A 17,742-nucleotide genomic window follows, 5' to 3' on the forward strand; every position below is an offset into this window, starting at 1 on the left:
GTACAATGGCGTTGACTGCCCCAACCTTATGCATCTCTCTACCCCACCCTTTACCACCCGGGTGGAGTATGCTGGCAGCCTACTCACAGCCCCAATGGACTGCCATGGCCCATTCCGGTTACTCACCAAGCAGCCAGGTACGTCGTTCAGCATGTCGCTCCATGTAGCGTGGTAGTGTAGAGTTGCGCAGGACCAAGGAGTCATGAGTTGATCCGGGGTATCGGGCATTGCATTGTGTGATGGTTTTACTGGCATTACACACCATCTGGACGTTGATGGAGTGATATTGCTTGCGGTTGCGATACGGCACCTCCATGGCATGGGGCACCACCAATTCTACGTGGGTGCAGTCGATGGCACCTATGCAATTTGGCATGCCTGCAAGTGCATGGAAAGCAGCTTTGGTATCATATGTCTCCTGGGGAGTCCGGGGGAGGCATATGTAGTCCCTTCTGTGCTTGAGGAGGGCATCGAGCACTTGGTTGAGTATCCGGGAAAATATGGGCTGTGAAATGCCATGCATGTGCCCCACTGTATGCTGGTAGGTCCCTGTGGCAAGGAAGTGGAGCACAGACACTACCTTTAGTAGAGGGGGGATGGCAGTGCTGATTTCTATTAGGCTCACTATGTCGTTATGTATCAGGGCCACTATGGTGGTTATCGTGTCCCGGTCAAGGCGGTACAGGGTGTGTATCTGCTCTGGTGTGAGGTTGAAGGGGGTGGGTCTGATGCGTGGGATTGGGGGTTGACGGCGTGGTAATTGTGGCTGCACCGGTAGGGCATGCTGGCCCTGTCTCTGCCTCCTTCTCCTCCTGTGTATCCTCTGTGGTGGGGGCTGTGGTTGCTGTGGTTGCTGTGGTTGCTGTTGTTGATGTTGTCGTCGTTGCTGCCTTGCAAGCAGGGCCTCCAGCTCCATGAATGCTGCGAGAATTGGTATCATCTTGGTGTGGGAGGGGGTGTGGTGTGTGGGTGTGCTCCTTTTGTGCTGTGCCTGACTCTATGGACTCCACCTGTGCTGATTGGGTGCACCTGTTCCTCTTTCTGGCACTGTTCAGGGTTGTTAACACCTTCTCTGCGATGCCGGTAATTACGCCATGGCGTTAAGGTACTTTGCGCCCTTGTGGAGGCCGTTTTTACCGTGTCCGCTTTACTTGGGATCAGCACTGGTTTACGCCTTGGCGTTATTTGCGACGTGGTGTGTCGGGAGCGCGACACTGGTACGCTATTTACGCCGTCGTACTTTACGGTGGCGGTAATTACGGTGTGAAGGGTCGGAATAGTCCATTAGCGCCGTACTCGGAATGAGGCCCATAGAGTTTTATTAACAAGGTTTCGCCTGGATAGCCGGCCGCCCTTAGCAGTTTTTAACAGTAAATACTGAGGTTTGCCATTTCTACAAAAATGTCCTGGAAACGGTTAACCATTTTATGTTTGTTTGACCTGCGTACACTATTCTAAAGGCAAACATAAGCTACAGCATAATATCCACGGCGTAAGACAGACAGTCGAGGCTTCGATATTTTATAATGCATATAACTTTAAAGAAACCTGTGTTGTCCTAGCTAATTTCCTTCCCATTGAATTTATAGTTCAGAAGAGAGCAGGCAATTACCTAATGTTGTTGTCCTCCCCTTTAATTATGCTAGCACTTAGTCACTGTACAGCTTTGGCTAATGTCTGATGCTTATACGGTAATGGAATGTGCTGTGCTTGAGACTATAATTCGTTTTTATCCCAAGTATTTTAATGTTTTCCCAACACGGAATGTTGTTATGAATTGCAGAGCCTGTATTTTGTTTACTGTAGATTCTGGTGTTTTAATCGTATTTGTTGTCAGTGTTGGATTGGGTCTTTTGTATCGGCTTGAATGTATTGCTGTTGGCACTTTGATGACACACTTCCGAATAAAGTGTATTATTTTTTCACATTTACAGGAATGGGGCGCAATGTTTTTGGAATATATGTCGAAATAATAATCTAGTTTTGACTCACTGGGGCTCTTTATGAGTCTAGCGGTATATTGTAAAAGTGTCGGGAATTGAATTACCACCACTTTTACCATACCGCTGAATTGCGAGTCTGTGCTTATTCAGCCGGTGGAATTAGCCCCTGTGGAATTAGTGCTGGCGGAATTACCAACAACACATGGTGAAGCTAGCCCCAGATGTTAATTCCGCCGGGGGAATTACTACTGAGATACAAAATGGTATTTCCGCCATATTACAAATTGAAATACCACCAAAATAACACCAAAAATGGGCATTAATTCTGCCAATACACAGTGCAGTTACCTTCAGATGAAAGGTAAATGCATACAGGTAATGGAAATTAATAGACGGATGCACCCAATCCACTCAGGAAGGTTACACCATCCCCAAACTGAGTTTCCAACACCATGTTGCCACTAGCTCTTGTGGATTTGGACATTCCAGTGCACCTGCTCCGCATTGAGCTGCAGAGGATGGAACAGCAGCACATGGTACCGGGTCAGGCTCTTAGCCTGGACCTTGATTGACAACCTGCTAATCATCATGTACCGGCTGAGCAGGGAGACCATAGCTGAGGTGCTCACCCTGATCCAGGATGACAAAGAGAGCAGGGTCAATCTCAGTACAACCTTACCCCTGGTGCTGAAGCTTGTGTCAGTCCTGCATTTCTTGGCAACTGGCCACTTCCAGCACACCATGGGCATGCTGAACGGCATGTCCCAGCCCACATGTTCCACTGTGCTCGTGCAGGTGCTGGAAGCACTCCTGCCTCATGTCTGCAGGCACATCTCCCTGCCCACAACCCTGGCACAGGAGAGTGCCATGAAGGCATGTTTTTATGCAGCAGCCCACATGCCAAATGTCATTGCTGCTCTGGACTGCACCCATGTGGTGTTGGTGACACCCCATGCATCTGAAGATGTATGCTGCAACCGGAAGCAGTACTCCCTGAATGTCCAGGTCACCTGCAATCCTAACCTCTTCACAACACACTGCTGTGTCTGCTTCCCAGGTTCCACCCACAATGCCATGGGTCTGTGGAGCAGAACAATGCCTGGATACATGGAGATGCGCAGAGGGCATTGGACGTGGTAAATGGGAGAGTACAAGTGCCATCACACAAACTAACCTTGCAGCACTGGTGAAATGCTATTTGAGGGGGCATCACCACAACTGAAGAATGCTTGCATTGTCAAGGCCGTGTACATGCAGGACCTGCCCTCTCACCCCACACATGACAGACTACAACCCACAGGACCTGGACATGATTGACAATGCTGTAGTAAGTCACCAATCCATATTGTTCCAACAGGCTAGCAACGCACACAGGACTAAAGGAACCACAATGCAACATTATACATCCCTATTCATGGAACACAGTTCAACACTGCATCAAAGGAATGCAACATTGGCAGAAGTAATGCCATGTAGTAAAGTAACCATGTATATTAAGCCATCATGGAATAAACGCAAATAACACAAACCTGCAGAACTACAACTAATCAACCTTCAGGACACTTTCATAAGAGCAAGGCACAAACGTGACAGAGGCACCATGGCATCCTGCCACGACAATGACAGACTTTGAAAGCGACAAGTGCTGGCCATGTGCTGTGTCCATGGTGCTACACGACAAAGCAAAGGTACCCCCATAGTGAATGACTCCACATGCAAGTACTGTGATGGTAAATCATTTTGTGCGACAATACTCGTAAAATGCATGCACAGAGTGTCTAGCAACATGCCTTTGTAAAAGGCACCACATTCATAATGCCCTTTGCCTTTGCAGGTGACTCTGGATACCCGCAGCTACCATGGCTGGTGACACGCATGCAGAATCCACAGAATCCTACTCTCCTCCTTCTACGCCTACGGCTGACTCCCTCCCTGATACAGTCCTCTCTAACTTTCACCAGTCCATCGCCAACACTCTTGCCATTCTTGCCCCTGTCATGAGGGTCTGACTGAAGCCTGCCAAAAAGTGCAACTCTTGATAAGACTCCCATCTGGCTGCCCTTAAACACAAGTGCAGAGCAGCGGGATGTAAATGGGGATCTTCAGGTGTACCCTCAGACAAACTGCCCTGCCGCCGTCTTCAAAGGCAATATAGACTCTGCATCCGCACCAAGAAAAGAGTCTACATTCAAACCTGCATCTCTGCGGCATCTAACAACACAACCAAACTTTTCAAAGTCTGCAAGGAACTGGCCAACCCTACTGCAGCCGCATCCTCTAATGTACCCACCCAGGCCCTTTGCTCGCCCCTAGTTGTACATTTCACCACCAAAACACAGGAAATCCTATCCTCTCTCTCTTCTGCTCCCCCTCCAGCACCAACCTCCCCCTCAAATGCCCCCTCCCATTCCCTCTTCTCTCCTCCCTCTCCCCTGTCACACCTGACGAAGTCTTTAGACAGGTGTGGTCTATGAAAGCCTCTTCCAAACAGGTGGACCCCTGCCCTTCCAAAAACATCAAGGACAATATTGACAATAGTATGACTTTTATGTCTATTTATGTATGCGTTTTCTTTTTTTTCATTTTGTAACACATAGCCATCCATTATCTCTTTCTTACACAGGTTTTACCATTATGTCATTTTTTAATGCCTTTTATTATCATTGTTTCTTCATGTCTTATATGCCGCCGCAACACATACGTACAACTCGCGCTGCACATTCAGTTTACCCCATTAGCATCATTGCCCAGCAACACATCAACAAAGGAGCCTCCTCGCTCCATGCATGTACCCAGCACAGCAGTAAGCCCTTTCCGCGCGGCGTGTTTAGAAAAGTAGATCCGTTAATTGGCAATGGTCCAACACGGAAGCCTCTGTCTCCACACACAGGGGAGTTGCTAGGTCTGGAAAAGACCCGGGGCTAAGCTGATGTCAGAACTGTTGGGACTGGGGGCTAGTTAGTCTTTTGGCTGTAGCTCCTGAGATTCTATCCGGGGCTACAGCCAAAAGATCAGGGGCTATAGCCCCCTTAGCCCCCTCCTAGCAACGCCCCTGTCCACACACGCGCCCCGCCTCGGCAGGACACTGACTGCAGGCCTTTGCCGCATCTACCTTCAGGTACGTTACTAAGAGCAGCCCTTCTCCCCACATGTGCTCTGACTGCCATACACATTCTGATCTGGACATTTCTGTCCCACAGATGTTGCTTAGCTGCTTTATAACTCCGATTTAAGGTGGATTATTCAGCTTTTTTGACCGCATCCCAACACAGGACCCTTCCTGTTCTACAATAGGTCGTAGATCATTCAGGTAACCCTTACCTACAGATTTTTCTCTCTCTTCATGTATTATTTTTCTTTCATCTCACTAATTTATTTTACTATTCTGTTTTTTGCTATCCTCACATAACCACAACTTAAACAATTGGCGATTGGTATGTTATGTTTTACTTACTTTTGCACTAATGGTATTTCCATTCACACATTACATGTTTATGCATGGTTTTTTGATTATTTGATTAATTGCTTAAAATCCAGCATTTGACTCGCCCTGACGAAGGAGACTTTCTCTGAAATGCATTGGCAGACTAAGTCAATATTTTGGATGCTGTGACATATTTGCTTCCTCACTAAGAAGCTATTAGTGACATGTTTTTTTGAAAAATTCACCTTTGAATATAAATTGGTTCGTATGAAACTACGAACAGTGCTACTCGTGATGATTCATTGTAACTCCATTCTAGTTTGATATATTTAATTAAGAAAAATCCATAACCTAACACCTAGTGTTTTTGGAATTGTTTTGAAATTTCATACCCCGATTGGGACCAAAAGGAGAGCGACTGCGTGGCTCGGCTTACTACCTAGCCTTCTGTTTCACGAATTATTTGAGTTAGGGTGTCTTCTTACTCTTCGCAGCCAGCTCCCATCAAGATGGTTTATGAAAGTGCAAATTTACCAAACTCCTTCTGACTCTTTAAAATATCATTTAACGTGATTACAACTTTAGTGGTGCCTACTTATTTTCTTCTTTGCTTCATTAGACTGACAATGAGCCACAACCCTTTCTGGCATTGTGCTAAGAGTATCCCTTTTAGAGGAAAAATAACATGTTTTATCCCATGGTTTCTCCTCTCTACCCTGGACACTGTCTCCATCCAGGTGATCCTCCCGCAGTACACCACCCCCAGGATTGGGATCAGGAAGTGTCTGCCCTCTCCTGGTCACCTCAGAGGAGACTTCCTTGAAAGATTAAGCCACCTTATTTTTGAAGCCGTGCGGACCAAAGGTTGATATATGCCATGTAGCACTCTAATATAAATTATCTCTGCCTCCACTAGTTGGCATTCTATGTCTGTGAAGGACCCCTGAAGCTTTGTTTTCAGTGTTAGAGAGCTGAGATGAAGAAGAAAGATGTGGCTTTTCATCATGAGCTGCAAATTTGCGAACTCCAGACTAAGAATAATGGCATTCAGTTTCTTGAATACATCATGCACAGAGAGGGCCCACCGGGTTATATCCAGCAGACTTTGAATAAGGGCAACAAGAGCATCGATGCGGCTGCAGATGCTGGAGTCCCGCTGCAGCAGTTAGTTGGCAGGGAGGTCTGCCTATGTCCACTGTCCTCAAGAGAATGATGACGTCACACTTGTGACCGAAGGTATTGCGATCACTGCCTTCCAGAACGCTTTTCTTGGTATGAGTTGCATACTGGCAAGATGATCGGAGCTATGATGTTTCTCTGTCATTAGAGAATGGCCCTTACATGCTGGTTGCATGATGATGGCATTGTTATGTGAGACTGTTGGTAAAGATTTCTCTTTACTGCACCTTTCCTTCCATCTTTATGGAACCCCCAAACCTTTTGCTTTTATTTTTGATCTGACCTGTACTTTTCACAGTGTAGTGAAGCCTTAAGCTTCACTACACTCACCTTTGCTCATATGTTATGGGGAAACTGATATTTCCTTCAGGCTGTCAGTACTGGGAACCATTGTTTCCCTTAGGTGTGTTACTGTGTTACTACTTTTGGTTACTTTTGTATCACTAGTGGAAACTTTTTTAGCATTGTACAATGCAGCATACACTGCAGTACAATGGGGTGCATTTTTGTTTTACCCTAGACTAACACACAGAGGATGTTTGGTTACTCTAGGTGTGCTAAAAGGATAGGCTGGTGGCAGCAGTGACTTTTCCCCACTTTTTGGGGATTTTTCATTTTAGCTTTACTGCGTTATCACGTTTGGCTACTGCTTGTGGCCAGTGTCCAAACATGGTCATGCCACATGGTTTTCTTTCACTTGTTCTTTTGCCATCTTGTTCTTTAGCCTTCTTCCTTGCCTGTGAGGCCAGGAAAATCTTTATAAGGAATTCCAGTGCTCGGGAAAGCAAAAGCTTTTGACAGGCTACTGGAGGATTGTGTGTGTTTGCTGGCAGGATGTAGGCTGGTTCTGTCTGACCCCAATCCACAAACTGGTTTTGTTGTGTCTGAGTGGTATGCCTGAATGTTAGTGCCAGTGGTCCTGAGTGGACCACTGCTGGGGTGTGTGTGTGGGCTAGACTTGCTATTAGCTAGTGAGGACAGCAGCTCTTGCCTGGCTTTTAGGATAATAAGAGGACCCCTGCACCCATTCTATAGAGATTCTGGAGAAACCTGAAGGAGCCAAGTATGCTGTCCAGCTGTGAGACTCGCGAAGAAACCTAAGACCTGACTGAAGGAGGCTTGGCAACCAACTTCTGCTGCTCTCCTGCAGGAGCCCTGTCTTTCTCGTGATCTTTAGTAGTCCTGTGAAGGAGGTACGACCCATGGAGTGGAGGGACCATCCCTACCCGATGTCTGCTCAGTACCCTGCCAGAGGAAGCCTTCGGAAATGCCCTGCAACCATCCTGAGGCTGACCAGCTTAATGTTTGGCCTTCTGTGCTGCTTGTGTCGCCATACCCAGTTTCGGCCTGAAACATGAATGATCCTCAGCTGGCCCTACGAGACTACCTCCTGTGAAATTTTGGCTTCCTAGCATCAAGGGTACCCGATATAGGAGGGAAAGTCAGACCGCGGCTGCTGAGTCCTTTTACGTCACCCTGCTGCGGTGACTACAGTCCGAAATAGCATACCTAACCCGAGTCCAGTCATGAAAGGGGTGTTACATTCAGATTTTTTGCATATTTCAACCCGAGAGCCCTTGCAACAGTAAAAAACACCAACCAGATATCAGCTCGAACCTGCAACCCCTGTGAATCGATGACAGTGACTTTCAGCAGAATAAAGCAAGGTCGGACCATCTTCCTTTGTTCTGCCAAGTCTGGGGAAGAATTGGAGTATGAGGGTAAGTTACAGAGTTTCTAACCTACCCCTATACTCCCATTATAAGTCTATGGGCTTATAATAAACCTTATTTGTAAGAATATTGGCTTTGCCATTGCTTGCTTGCGCAAGACATCTGACTGCTGGGGCTACTTTGGGCATTAGTCTAACTTGAACCCTAACCGAAAGAACCCTTCACTGGACCCCGGAGACCATACCTGCATTTTTTTCCTGCCTCCTAACTTCTGTGGAACTTGAACCTGAACTATTGGGCGCAAGGACCCTGACAATTTAGGGCTGGACAATTTTAGTTAGGGATCATCTCTATGGACCTTTTTGTGCATAATACTATTTTAACCTTTCCTTTGCAGAAGTTTCTGATGTGTAGTATGCCCTACACCAAAGTGAATGTATATATGTATTTGGTTTGATAGTGTGGACTGGTAAGTCCACCTGCTTGTAGTCATTTTTATAGTGTGTTTTGGCCATAAATAAATAACTATATTTTTATACACCCTGTCTAAGTGTAATTTGTGATTCCCACTGTGTGATCTCATTGTGGACCCCTTACAGGCTCACCACCTCTGAAGAACTTAGCCTAGACCACCTGTCACTGCTACCTAAACTGGTTTGGCTACAGCTTCCCAGAGTTGTTCCTGTCACAATATATGTTGGCCTTCTATACATCTGTCTACCAGGCCACAGTATACAAATTCAGTCCTAAAAGTGACCCTCGCAAGTGCATTGCCATTTTAATGTGACGTGTCCCTCCCAAATGTGTTGCCTTTTTAAGATGTCATGGCCCAAGCTAATAAAAGGATCCCCTGCAGGCAAGTGCAACAGAATGGCTGCAGACGCCAACAATGGAAATCCTGTTGTCCCCGTCTCTCACTTTGGGCTTGCAGGCCCACACCATGTGATCATGGTCCTGCATGTCCCTGCTGGTCTGTGCCCTCCAGAACAGCCTAGTGCCCTGGGTCCAGCCCGGCACCCACCATCCAGGATGCTGCTAGCATCCAAGGTTCCCCTGGCACCCAGGCCATGCCCCAATGGCCTCAAAGGGTCCCGCCCTGCAACATCATGAATCCAGGTGACCACGGCACAACAACATGGTGTTGGGCCCCCAGCACCGTTTAGGCTAGCCGCGTGACTACCGCCTGCCCCAAAATAATGGCAATGAAGAGGAGGAAGAGCCCCCGCAATGTGCCCCTTCCCCGCTGTCCCTTGTTTTAAAAATAAAAAGGCAAGGGATGATGGACGAGGCGGCATCCACCTGCCTGCAAAAGAGGTGTGGATGATATGCCTGGCGCTCTGCCGGTGGGTCCTCCCTGGCCACAGCCATCCGAGAAGAGGGTGCTCCTGCGGACAGGGAGAGGGTTCGCCCACGGCCCCTGCAGCATGCTCCACTGAGAAGAGAGAAGACGCTGAGCAGCCTTGGCCTTGTGATGGAGGAGAGAGACCCTGCCCGCCTGCAGTATCCTTGGCATTTCACCCAAGGTACTGACGCTTATGCAGTGTACCTGATGTGGCATCCACCGCAGAGAATAAAGAAATCTCCAAAATGGGGGTGACTGTGTGCCAGCCCCTGCCAAGGAGAGGGGGTGAGTGCCCGCCCACCTCCCCACCCCCCACAAGCGACATGGGAATTCTCAAGCTGGCCGCCCTCCGAAGTCCTCTGAGAGATTCCTGGGCCAGGCGGGTGGCGAAAAAAGGAAACTGCTCTGTGTCGGAGCAGAGTAAGACTGGACAAGCGGCTGGTGTCCGTGTCCAATCAACTACACCGCCGGCAGAGCCTGTTAACCCTTTGCTGTGCCAGCAGCCTCCCTGGTGTTCCTGCCGCTCCATGCAAGTTCCCTGACCAACCAGCTGTGTGCTCCTGATAACAGAGTTTAAATGACAAACTGTACATAGCCCTCTGCAGATCCCGGGCCCAGTGGTAAAACGAAAGTGCTCAAAATCGGAGCTTCATAAAGTGTGCCCATCATTACTGACCCCGTCCACTGGGCAGTGATTAGTGTATGCTCCCATGCCGCCCTGCGGTTAAAGCAGTCGAGTGGTCCACATCAGAACAAGCTCGAGGAAAAGGCAGTGCCCTGTGGAGAAGCTAAGAGAAGACTCAGCAAACATGTGTTTAGATAATGTGAGCCTGTATGCAAATTATATGCTTAAAGTGGTCCCAGTTAAATGGATGTGAAGCTGTGCTCCCATAGTTTGTAGGCATGCACTAAACAGTGCCAGCAACTAGCAATGGCGTCATTGGAAATATCCAAAAATGTCGCCCTCAGTAGTTCGCCCCCGAAGTTACTGTGACTTCGGGGGCACACAAATACTGACTCCCATTACTACACCCAAGCAGGGCGAGGGTTGTGGGGTGTCCCCTGCTTTCCTTGGGCGCAGTAATGAGAGTCAGGGATTGAGGGGGCAAGAAAGTAAAAAACAAATCACCCTGCGGCATCAACTCCGACCCACGTAAGTGGGAGGAACCAATGTCACAGGCATAGCAGGCAGTTGGTGGCGCACCCAGAAGTATGCCACCATAAAGGTAAGTGGGGTGGGGGTCAGGTAAGGGAATGCAGGGAATGCAGGCCGGGGGACGTGGGTAAAATGATCTATTTGATCACTGTGCTGCACCCTAATTGGCGTTGACATTTTTGCCGGTGCAGTTACGGGTGGTGCAGTGTTCACAAAGATTCACGTAATTCAGTGGTTGAAGTTCCACTTACCCCAGGTTGATAAAGGGTCTTGTACAATGTGTTAGAACTGGCAGCATTCTACCAGCGGTTCACCAGCCACGACTGTCACCAGCTGATTATGTTTACAGTGTGTTGATATGTGTTTTATGCCTGGAACTACCTGAGTCCCTATGTACGTGTAGAGGAGGAGCCAAGAACCCCCACCTCAACCGTTCCGCCCCTATTACCTGTATGTTGGAAACCAGAGTATGTGACATACACAGAGAAGTTGAAACGACAAAGGCCAAAGGGAATCCTAGAAGCAAGATTCCTATTGAGGAAGCCATATCTGCACACAAGGAGGTATGATGGTTGTTTAAATGAGATCCCTGAAGAAACACAGCAAATGAAGGGTCAAAACAAATGGTGAAGTCACCAACTCACCAAGTCACCAACTATTGTCAAGTAAACACAGAGCTGAACTGACGTATCTAGAAGAGATGCAGGGACTAGAGAATGCAGATATTCTATAAGACATCAAAAAAGGATCAAGGATAAGTGACATCTTGGGATCAAGGTGAAGAAACTTATGCCACAGAAACAGATGAAGACCGTAAGTAATTTTACACGTGTACAGATGCAAAAGAAATGCAAGCAGAAAAAGTAATCTTGAGGCTAGCTTATGGTGAGTAGATTGCGGCAAGTGCCAATATATACATATATCTATATGGACAAGTAAAGGATGGATGTTTCCACTACGTATTATAGCAGTGCTGGACAGTAGAAAGAAGGCCTCATTTCTAGTGTATCACAGTTAAAAAGCAAATTGCATTACGAAGTGAATCTCAGCAGACAAGGCTGGGTGAGCCAAAAGAGCCAAGGTCTTATCAAACTGGAGTAGGCTGACATTGGATACAAAATCGTATGAAAGAACAAAATTCCTGTTCAGAAGGCATGAACATAACAAGGAAGGCGTCAGAGGTCTATTAAAAAATAATATTAAATAAACTAAAGGCTCTATTTTATGGTCTCTAGTCACATGGAAGCATGAAGTTGGACGAACAAGATGGTCACACCTAAGCACAAGGGTAGAGCGTGCTTTCACTCCCTGAATTTCTCAGAGATAAGAACACTCTCAAGGCCGAGCTTCAAAGCCTAATAGACAGTAGACCACTGAGGTGATGGTAGATGATATGCTAATTGGTGGGAACCAATGGTTAAGGCGAGCTCACAAGCACCTGGATGGCCAGCCTGCATGCTGCTAGGCATAGATGGAAAAGTACTGACAGAGGTTAGAGTGCCAACCAATTGTAGAGGACTGCATAATTAAGGGTCCTATAGTTGTGTAAACCAATGGGATGTTGTATATTTAGTGACGTTCGTAGTGATCATTTCTAGGGTAGGGCTTAGTTGCCCCACCTGATGTTAAGTAACCAATCACATATTCACACTTTTTTAGACTAGTATGGATCTTATACTTAGATGTTTTCTCAGAGCCAATCGACCATACTCATAGGTTTTTGTAATTCACCACGCATTTTTATTTTATTTTTTTGCATTTCTAAAGCACTCACACAGCCCGGGGGCATTGAGGCGCTGTTACAGGATATATCTTAGCTGCATATTTATAACGTGCTTAGTACCCAGAGGTTTCTAAGCGCGGACCCGGGGATCAAACCTGTGTTGCTTCGTGTCGTCTTGTTTCCAAGGCAGCACTTGCCGCAGAGCTATCTTCCCGGGACTAGTAGGATGATGTTAGTACATACGTAGGTTAACATCATTGATGATGAGTTTCTTGTATAAAATCTCAGTTTTTCCTAAGAATGTTTGAGTAAGAGGATTGAGCGATTTTGTTCGTTATGCTCCCTGTTTTAGATGATTGATGTTAAAACAGCCTTCCTTTCCCCAACTACCTGAGTCGTTTTGGTTATTGATGTATGAATAAACATCTGCATCCCCATCCATCTACAGGGTAATTGCTGCTCATTTTAAAGGGCTGGGCTATCCAGTTAACTTGGTAGCAGAGAGGATGGTTAGAGCCATTGACATAAGTAAACTTCAGAGTCCCAGAAATATCGGACGACCTTTGCCATTTGGCTGAAAGGACGTGAAGCTCCCCGTAGATAGTGGCTAGTGTAATTTGAAAAAGCTTGCAAGCGCTGTGTGACGGGTCCCCTGATTCCAGACAGAATCCCCTCCCACGTCTATGATAAGCTGATCGGACAGAAGGTTGAAGAGGCGGTAAAAGAGGCATACGATCCCGAGAGTTGGATGACGAAAATGAGAGTGGTGAGCAAAAACTGAGAGAGTTGGCAAAAGTATGGGTGATGAGTGAATAAAAAAGTGAGTAACAGAGGGAGGCGGGATAAAACGTAACGTGAGAATAAGAGTTTTATATATATATGGGAATAAGATATTTACTTGAGTGTGGCCAAGCAATAAAGTATTGTGAGAGAGGCCACAATAAAAGAATACGCCCTTCCCTGCTTTTTAAAACAACGTATCAGAAAATTTGAACCTAGAGTCCCGTAGCGGATGACATAGAAGACGTATTCGATTTAAGGCAAATCTAAAGAGGTTACTTTACACTCCGTATGGAGTATTTTAGAGAGCAAGACGAGAAGATTGTAGAAGATATATGTGACCGGTCAAGTTTGTCTGTTTGTTTTATGTGATTTTGAAAATGATGGCGTCATAAATGGAAAAAATGAATTGATTGTTTTAAATTGTGATTCAAGGGATTGGAGCCTGCAACAAGTGGTGCACACACATAATGTGTTATTTTTATGAAATGTACTTTTTAAAAAAACTGTTATTAAAACAAGTGTGTGTCAAACAGGTTAAGAGTGGACGAGTTGAGAATGGAGGATATTACTCCACTTATGCATCTCTGCAAGCAGTTGCCGAAACATGCACAAAAGCTTAGAAAGTACAGTACGGAATGGGTTAAAGGAACCGCAGACAAACTGTTTATGCCGTGGCCGCAAGGAGGGTCACTATCGAAGGTAGTCCTGCAACACATGATGACATATTTGCATGCAGCATACACGGGGAAAAAAGCTAGAAAAGAAACTAGCTAGCTTAGAGCTTTGGAAGATGTACCAAGAGGAGCAGGATGAGCTGACTCCTGTAAATTGGATACTTAACATACGCAAAGAGGGGGTTGAGGAGCCCTCTGCTCCCCCGCCCCGGCTGAAATAGAAGGTACAAACAAAAAAAGACAATGGGTTATACCCATTGTGGGATCTCAAGGCAGCGACAGGGAATAGCAACCTGGCATATGATTCTCATACGCAAAGTAGTGACGAGGGCCCAGTGAAAAATACTGAGAGAGATGTCATCTCTAAGGACCCTAGGGACAAGGAGAGACGTGATAAAGAGAGAAGTGATCAAGCAAACACATCTCTAGATATAGGAAGAGAAATAAAGAGATGGAAGGGAGAAAGAGACAACGCTGATGAGATAGCACTTTTGCAGAACGAAAACGATGGTCGGCCAGATTTTCCTTAAACTCAATGGTAAAGGCATTGAGGATGTAAGGCAAAGGGAAGATCAAGATGAACAAGATAAAAAAGATAAAGAAAGAGAAGAACTATTAAAAGATGAAGGAGAAAAAAGGAAAGATAGACAAAGATGAGAGTAGTGATGTCAAGAGGAGAAATTGAGAAAACAAGAGAGAGCAGTGATAATAGACAAAACAATTGATGAGCAGGAAAGGTTAGAATGAAAAAGAATAGAAGAGGAGGAACAGAAGTTAAGGGACAAGAGAATACAAAGACGAAAGGATGAGGAGATACGCAGGCAAACGAGAGAAGGGACATGAAGAAAAAAGAGGAAGACAGGGTGAGAGAGGAAGCAAGAAAGTGTAGAGAGCTTAATGACGACATAGAACTTAAAAGAAGGCAGAGAGCACGCAATCTTGATCACCTGGAAAAGGAGATAAGGGATCCCAAACCAGAGGTAGCATGGGAGAACGTAGAGGAATTCTTCCCCGAATAAGAATCATTACCAGGCCCATCGAGAGTAAATCTAGAGGATGAGTTTGACTCTCGGAGCATTGGGGAAGCAATCGATAAAGTGTATCATGAAATGAAAGCCCAGGGAAAAAATGACCAACTCGAGAGCACTCAGTTGTATGACACAGAGGGCGTCTCATGTAGTATGAGGCAGAAGGAGTTGTATTTAGATAGACTGGCTCTGAATAGAGATGAGGAAGAGAGAAGTTGCATGAGTTGGGCAAAAGAAATGTCAGATGAAGACAGAGACACCTTCCATGGGGAGAGAGAGGGGATGCACGTGGTCCTGAGGGATGTTTGTCAATGGAGAAAGAAGTCAGATGGTCATATTTAAACGCACCTATACCTAGAGCGTCAGAACTATTGACACAGTCTGACCGACCTAAAGGGCAACTCCATGGTGAGAGGGGAGAGTCGCCACCATATGTGAGCAGATTAAGATCGCTACCAGGAAGAAGGCGATGTGGGAATATTGTTCCTGCGGTGAACAGACAAATGATGAGAGATGAAAATGAGTTTGGGGCTTTACAGTTTCCCTTGCTAGAGAAAGGAGGGGTCAGACCACAGTATATACCGTGGCCCCTGATGGACAAGGATAATTTAAGGTCTAAACTTAAACTCATGGTTACATGGCACAGCAGGCCCAGCCCTTGCTCTAGCGGTCCCAGAAAACTACCAAATCCTCAGAGTGGACAGAACCAACGCTAGAGGAGGGGGTATCACCATCATAGCCAAAACACAACTAGCAACTAGACCTATACGATCACCTCCAATTACTTCCTTTGAAATGCTCACAGCGAAAATACCAATATCTAACTCCAAGACGCTAAGAATTTATCTAGTGTACAGGCCCCCGGGACCAATTGGTCCTTTGAGGATGGCATCTCAAGCATCCTCTCCAACAATACAAATGAAACTTCTCAGGTACTTTTATGGGGGGACTTCAACCTTGGTTTCAGTGACCACACAGACAGTGACACCAAAGCTATCGCTAATATGCTACTAGAACAAGGATTTACCCAAAAAGTGAATCAACCAACACATTCAAAAGGCAGAACACTCGACTGCGTGGCCGACCTATATTGTAACCTCTCCATTAACTCTACTTCCCCATTACCATGGACAGATCACCACCTGATTGCCATCACTATGGTAATAGACAAACAGCCACAAACTAACACAACCATAGCCCCTCCTCAACCTACCAGGAACAAAAAAGACATCACAGTGGACAGGCTTCTACCACTTATCCTGCCTTCACTGAGCCTATTATCATCATCCACTGACCCCAATATACTAATTGACACCTATAATACTACCATGTCCAAAGCCTTGGATGCTATCTCACCCCTCAAAACACGCAAAAGTAAACAGCGTGCACATTTAAACACTTGGTTCACCCCACATTTAAAAGAATTTAGGCAAAAAAAGAAAATTGGAAGCCCTATGGTGCCACACCCCGTCAGCAGAAAATAAAACGAACCTGACCAAACTTGCTTACCACTACAAAAAAAGAAATAATCAACAAAAAGAAAGACCTCCATAACGACAGGATTGCTAAGGCCAGTTCCAATACAAAGGAGCTCTTTACCATACTTCGAGAAATGGAAGCCCCCATCCCTCCAGCCGACAATATAACTAAAGACAAAGTCTGGTGTACCGACATAAAGAACACTCTAGCCAATAAAATTGTACTACTTCAAGGAAAGATTGCGAACAAGAAATCCTCTCTTACCAAACAAGATGCTCACACTCTGACCCCGAAAACTCTAAACAATAAACCAGACCAATTTAAATTCTCAAAAGTCTCTATCTTTGAAGTGGAGAAAATCATCTCCTCCCTGAAAGCAACTAGATGACAGGGCGACAACTACCCAGCGCAATTAATTAAAGATGCAGCCAGAGGCCTGTCATCATTTATCGCCAAACTCATCAATGTATCATTTTCAAACAATACTGTCCCAAACAATCTCAAAGAATCCTGGGTCTTACCGTTACTGAAAAAAACAACATTAGATCCAGCCATTCCAACCAACTACAGGCCCATTACGATGGTGCCTTTCTGTCATGATCCAATGGAGGTTGACTAGCAGACTGTTTACCCTTGCAATAACGTGTCAGCGGAACAGTAGACCGTAGACAGTAAACCTTTTCCCCAAGAGCGCAGCTTGCAGGATAATAAAATACCTGATAGTCCAGGGGCTTGAGTAAAAAGTCAGGAGCAGCAACAGAGCTAATGAAGGAAACAAACAAAGATTACAGGTTCACTGCATGTACAGCACAACAGCAAGCAACCCCGCCACACCACCCTCTTTCTCCCACTCTTACCTGCAGTGTATGGTGATAAAGCAATAGACCTATTGGAGTGTTGGAAACAAGTGCTAGTGTCCAGTGAACACGCAGAAATGTCCCGTACAGCTAACCCGAATGGAATGAGGGCGCAACTACTGTCCAGAGAATTGTGCAATCCACACCAGAAGCGTCCACAATGAAATCCTCCTGAAATCAGCAGAGCGTCCCAAGAAAGAGCAATCCACCTAAATGTGGCCAAATGAAATACCCCTGTGCGGCATAGCATTCCAATAGAAATCCTTTGTTGTGATGAGAAGTGACCAACAGCAGAGCATCCCGAAGTCACTCAGAGAAAAAAAGGAAGAGTTACTGTGGTTCCCAGGAAACAATACACGGCGGTCGTATACTAAAAAACAGAAAAACAATGTGAGTATACAAGCCTGCGGCATTGGAATCGGAACGGGGTAAACAATCCAAGTCGCACTGAGCAGAAGCAAAGTCAGAAAGGAAGCGATTC

Source organism: Ambystoma mexicanum, chromosome 12, assembly GCF_040938575.1.
Source record: "Ambystoma mexicanum isolate Mex_15411 chromosome 12, UKY_AmexF1_1, whole genome shotgun sequence".
NCBI lineage: Eukaryota > Metazoa > Chordata > Amphibia > Caudata > Ambystomatidae > Ambystoma > Ambystoma mexicanum.